The sequence below is a fragment of the Salmo salar genome, unplaced genomic scaffold (assembly GCF_905237065.1).
Source record: "Salmo salar unplaced genomic scaffold, Ssal_v3.1, whole genome shotgun sequence".
NCBI classification, from domain to species: Eukaryota; Metazoa; Chordata; class Actinopteri; order Salmoniformes; family Salmonidae; genus Salmo; species Salmo salar.
Genome location: NW_025550267.1, coordinates 72,425 through 78,492, shown reverse-complemented (window position 1 = coordinate 78,492; position 6,068 = coordinate 72,425). Strand labels below are relative to the sequence as shown.

The 6,068-nt window shown below is 40.5% G+C and overlaps 1 long non-coding RNA gene across 2 annotated transcripts in view; it reads left to right on the top strand.

Moving 5' to 3' along the window:
- The first annotated feature begins 629 nt into the window (after positions 1-629).
- Positions 630-6,068, top strand: part of LOC123739256 (uncharacterized) — a 38,832-nt gene continuing 33,393 nt past the window's right edge. The window contains exons 1-2 of one of the 2 annotated variants that reach the window (XR_006767654.1): positions 630-751; positions 2,398-2,601. This is a non-coding gene — a long non-coding RNA (uncharacterized lncRNA). Of the gene's footprint in view, positions 752-1,402; positions 2,602-6,068 lie in introns of those variants that run through there. The other variant, XR_006767653.1, reaches the window with a different exon arrangement.

Here is a 6,068-nt window from a genome sequence, read left to right as displayed (position 1 = left end):
GCTCGGGGGCAGTATTGAGACATTTTGAAAAAAATATGTGCCCATTTTTAACTGCCTCCTACACCAACTCAGAAGCTAGGATATGCATATTATTAACACATTCGGATAGAAAACACTCTGAATTTTCTAAAACAGTTTGAATGGTGTCTGTAAGTATAACAAAACTCATATTGCAGGCAAAAACCTGTGAAAAATAGATCCCAAAAAATTTGGATTTTGTGACTGTACTATTTAGTGTCATTGTTTTATAGATACCATAGTGAGAAAGGATTCATTTCGCAACACCTACGGCTTCCACTAGATGTCAACGATCTTTATAAAGTTGTTTGAAGCGTCTATGATAAACAGAGAGCAAATTAGAATCCAAGGAAGTTGACATGTCATCACTTCATTTTTTTGCGCCTGCGCATAAATCTGAGAGACGTGAGTTTGTCATCATTTTTTATCTAGACATAGGATAGGTTGTGTGAAAATATTACTGATGTTTAACGTTAAAAATGGACCAAAAGATTAATGCTAAACAACATTTGACATGTTTGAACGAACATAAATAGATCATTTACTAGTTTTTTTAGCTTTTCGGCGTGATTTTACCAGCCCCACACCACGTTTTGTGGGAGCATAATGAACGCTAAGTACTTGGTGTTATTTGGACATAAATTATGAACTTTGTCAAAAGAAACCACATTTGTTCCGGACCTGGAATGCCTTCCGGACCTGGGATCCTGCCTTCTGATGGAGATAATCAAAGGTAAGGGGGTATTTACAATGTTATTATCGATTTTAGATGATGCTAACTGTATAGCATAGCCTGTTGTTCTTAGCATAGCACCCCGTTTATTGCAAAATGTGATTTCCCAGTAAAGTTATTTTGAGATCTGGCCATTCGGTAGCAATTACGAGATGATAATATATTATTCTTTGAATGACAATATTATAATTTACCAATGTTTTCGAATAGTAATTTTGTTATGTTCACCGGAAGCATTTCAGAGAAGAAAAAATCTGAATTTCACGCTACTGTAAAATGCTGTTTTTGGATATAAATATGAACTTGATGGAACAAAAAATGCATGTATTGTATAACATAATGTCCTAGGAGTGTCATCTGATGGAGATTGACAAAAGTTAGTGCATAATTCAAGCTGGTTTCTGCTTTTGGTGATGCCTGACCTTGAATTGAAAATGGATGTTTGTACTTTTGTGGCTATGTACTGTCCTAACATAATCTAACTTTATGCTTTTGCCGTAAAGCCTCTTTGAAAATCGAACAATGTGGTTAGATTAAGGAGATGTTTATCATTTAAATTGTGTAAAATAGTTGATTGTTTGAGAAATTGAAATTATTAGATTTTTGATGTTTTGAATTTCCAGCCTTGTTAGCAATCATTTTTACATTTTTTTTTTTTTACATTTTAGTCATTTAGCAGACGCTCTTATCCAGAGCGACTTACAGTAGTGAATGCATACATTTCATACAATTTCATACATTTTTTTCTGTGCTGGCCCCCCGTGGGAATCGAACCCACAACCCTGGTGTTGCAAACACCATGCTCTACCAACTGAGCTACAGGCTCGGGGTTCATTGCTAACCTGTAGCCCCAACAGGTTAAGGTTAGGAGTAGGATTGAGGTTGAGATTAAGAGAGGTGGATGGTTTGATGTGGTCTGTGAGGGTTGGATGAATGGGAGAGAGGGCTGCCAATGTGTTGTTTTTAATGGTTCTTAAAAATCGTTTTGAATATCCTCTTCTTCTGAGTGCATTGAATAGTGTATTTATTGCATAATCCAGGTCTTGCTTGCAAGATGATATCCTGTAGAACCGTATGATTTGTGATTTTATTATTCCCTTAAATGTATGTTTAGGATGGTAACTGTGTTTATGAAGTAAAGCATGTGTGTCTGTTGGTTTGAAGTAGACTCTAGTGTGTAGTGTTTTCTGTGGTTGATTGTTATTACTGAAAAACACTGTTGTGTCTAAGAAGTTGACTTCTTGCGGATGAATTGTGTATTTAACCTTAATTGATGAATGATGGCTGTTGAGAATGTTCATAAAGTCTGTGAATAATTGGATGTCGTGGGGCCAGGCTCCTATTATGTCGTCTAAAAACCGGTAATAAAAAGTGGGTTGATATGAACACTTGGCCAGTGCCTCTCTCTCCCATTCAGCCATGTATATGTTGGCGTAAGCAGGTGCGAATTTTTTGCCCATAGCTGTTCCCTCCACCTGCAGGTAATAGTGATCGTTAAATAAAAAGTGATTGCTAGTAAGGCTGATTTCTAATAGTTGTAATATTTCTTTGTCCGGTCTGGGTATCTCTTAAAGATTTATGGGGGGGTGTGTGACGACCCTCCCACTCTGTCTGCCGTATTCTCTCTGTTCTTGTTTCCTTGTTAGGATGCCGGTGGGCGGAGTTGGAAGGGTCGTCAGCTAAATGGGAAGCACGTGGGCCCAGCTGTGTCCCAGGATAAAGAGACCTCTTCCACAGTTATTGAGAAGACTCTCTCCATGCAGACACTTTGTTGATTTTGGTTGTGTAGTTTTGTGGCTTTTTGGTTATTTCCTTTGGCACCTTTCAAGACCCTGCATTATTACATTCAGGTATGCAAAACACTCACTTACACTACTGATTACTGATTACACACACGCCATTGTTAATTATTTAGTTATTTTAGTTAATAAATATATATTTTGATACTCCTTGTCTCCACGTTGTCTCCCTTTTGTTGCGAACTCAGAGCCGGTTCGTAACAAGTGGGGGCTCATCCGGGATCTTGAACTTGTGTTTGGGAGAAAACGTGGCGGTATGTTAACCTCTCTAGGCTAGGCGGGACGAATTCGTCCCACCTACGTAACAGCCACTGCTATCCTGTGGCGCGATTTTCAAAACCTTAAAAATCCTATTACTTCAATTTCTCAAACATATGACTATTTTACAGCCATTTAAAGACAAGACTCTCGTTAATCTAACCACACTGTCCGATTTCAAAAAGGCTTTACAACGAAAGCAAAACATTAGATTATGTCAGCAGAGTACCAAGCCAGAAATAATCAGACACCCATTTTTCAAGCCAGCATATAATGTCACCAAAACCCAGAAGACAGCTAAATGCAGCACTCACCTTTGATGATCTTCATCAGATGACAACCCTAGGACATTATGTTATACAATACATGCATGTTTTGTTCAATCAAGTTCATATTTATATCAAAAACCTGCTTTTTACATTAGCATGTGACGTTCAGAACTAGCATACCCCCGCAAACTTCCGGGGAATTCGCTAACATTTTACTAAATTACTCACGATAAACGTTCACAAAAAGCATAACAATTATTTTAAGAATTATAGATACAGACCTCCTCTATGCACTCGATATGTCCGATTTTAAAATAGCTTTTTGGTGAAAGCACATTTTGCAATATTCTAAGTACATAGCCCAGGCATCACGGGCTCGCTATTTAGACACCCGGCAAGTTTAGCACTCACCATAATCATATTTACTATTATAAAAGTTTGATTACCTTTTGTTGTCTTCGTCAGAATGCACACCCAGGACTGCTACTTCAATAACAAATGTTGGTTTGGTCCAAAATAATCCATCGTTATATCCGAATAGCGGCGTTTTGTTCGATGCGTTCCAGACACTATCCGAAATAGTAAAGAAGTGTCGCGCGCATGGCGCAATTCGTGACAATAAAATTCTAAATATTCCATTACCGTACTTCGAAGCATGTCAACCGCTGTTTAAAATCAATTTTTACGACATTTTTCTCGTAGAAAAGCGATAATATTCCGACAGGGAATCTCCTTTTCGGCAAACAGAGGAAAAAAATCCCAAAGGCGGGGCGGTCGGGGTCACGCGCATAAGCCCAGTGTCCCTTGATCGGCCACTTGAGAAAGGCGATAATGTGTTTCAGCCTGGGGCTGGAATGACGACATTCTGTTTTTTCCCCGGGCTCTGAGAGCCTATGGAAGACGTGGGAAGTGTCACGTTAGAGCAGAGATCCTTAGTAAATGATAGAGATGGAAAAGAAGTTCAAGAAATGGTCAGACAGGCCACTTCCTGTAAAGGAATCTCTCAGGTTTTGACCTGCCATTTGAGTTCTGTTATACTCACGACACCATTCAAACAGTTTTAGAAAATTTAGGGTGTTTTCTATCCATATGTAATAAGTATATGCATATTCTAGTTACTGGGTAGGAGTGGTAACCAGATTAAATCGGGTATGTTTTTTATCCAGCCGTGTCAATACTGCCCCCTAGCCCTAACAGGTTAACGTTAAATCTAGGCCTACGGCGTTAGCTGCGTCTGTTCCACATCAGTTTACTCCTGACACATTGTCTCAGGCCCAGGGGCATGTGAAAGTCCATATTGACCCAGGCTATTTACCTTTCATTACGGAGGGTTTTGTGTCTATGTTAGGAAGTAAGAACCTAGTGCCAGTGAAGATCCTACGAGACACAGGTGCCTCGGAATCGTTTGTGTTGGAATCTGTGTTACCTTTCTCTGCTGAGACTGATTCTGGGAATAGTGTTCTAATTAGGGGAATAGGTTTGAACAATCTGTCAGTTCCATTGCATAAACTGATATTGGATTGTGGACTGGTGAAAGGTGACGTTGTTGTGGGGGTGCGTCCTTCGTTGCCTATTGAGGGTATCGACGTTATCCTTGGGAATAACTTGGCTGGTGAGCGTGTGTGGCCTGTCGTGTTTCCATCTCTAGTGGTTTCCACTAAACCGTCAATTGTAGGGATTCCTGATGAGAGTGCGCAGAGTTTCCCAGCGGTGTTCTCTGCGGGTGCAGTGACGCGGTCTATGAGCCATGGTGACCCGGTCCCTGCTCCGGTAAATGAGAATACCACAAAGAAGTCTCTCACTGTTTTCCCTGTTATCCCGTTATCTGTATTCCGCTCCGATCTAATCAATGCGCCACGGACTGACCCCACATTAGAAGAGTTGCGTGACCAAATTGTGCCTGTGGAACAGTTGGGAGATGTCGCACATGGTTATTTTCTCCAAGAGGATGTTCTGATGAGAAAGTGGGAGTCTACAGAGGATGGTAAAACTGTTCGTTTGGCTGATACCGTTACTTCCCTTGGTTCTTGTAATACTAGGTCTGTGCATGAGGACGAAAATGTTCCTGGTCCCGATGATTGCATACTGCAGGGTAGATTGAAAAATTCAGAGACACTGGATATTTTGGATAGCCCTTTTACTCAGCTACCTGTTGATGGGCGGAAAGAGCTGGTTGGTCTGATTCGGAAAATTCCAGGTTTGTTTTCTGTGACACCTACACGTTGTGACGGCCCTGAATGTTTCTGAACCGTCTCAGTGCTTCTCCTTCCAATAGGGCGCTTTCCCTTTAATTCTCAATTAATTAGTGCTTCTTCCAATAGGGCGCTTCCCCTTTAATTCCCAATTAAATAGCCAGCATCAGCTGTGCAAAAGAGGAGTTGTGATGGAAACATGAATGAGGATGTGTTCGACCCTCAGTTCTGAAGCGTCTCTCTTCCGTTTGTTGTGCTGCTTTAAAAGTGTGCTTTGTGTAGCCTAATAGAAAATCTACCCAAGGTCGGCTCCACTCTTGCATCTGTGGACTACACCTCTCCGTTGGTTTTCGTGGCCTTTCTCCGCTGGAGATCTGTCGGCGGATTGGCTTCTCTGACTGACCGACGGACTACAACCTTTTTTGTATACGGTATTTCATTTGTTTTGGTGTGATGTATACTGTGATGATTTAGGTAGTTAGTTGTAGTTGAGGATTTATTGAAATGTGTGGTAAAATATTTGTTCTTTTCATTGTATGATTGACACAGGGTTTACGCTACACTGTATGAACGGACAACCATTGCGTGACTAAGGTCACTTGAGTTCCCTGAACTTGTTTACCGGGCTGGACTCTTTTTAGGCCCGAGGTACAGGACATTTCTGGAGGAACCAGAGCTGTTTAAAGCTCATTATTGTTATATTGTTGTGTGTGTGTGTGTGATCATTTAGGTTGTTAATACAACCACGCAAAAGAATACAGTTGTTTTGAAGTTATTTCCATTGTTTTAAGGGTTTATG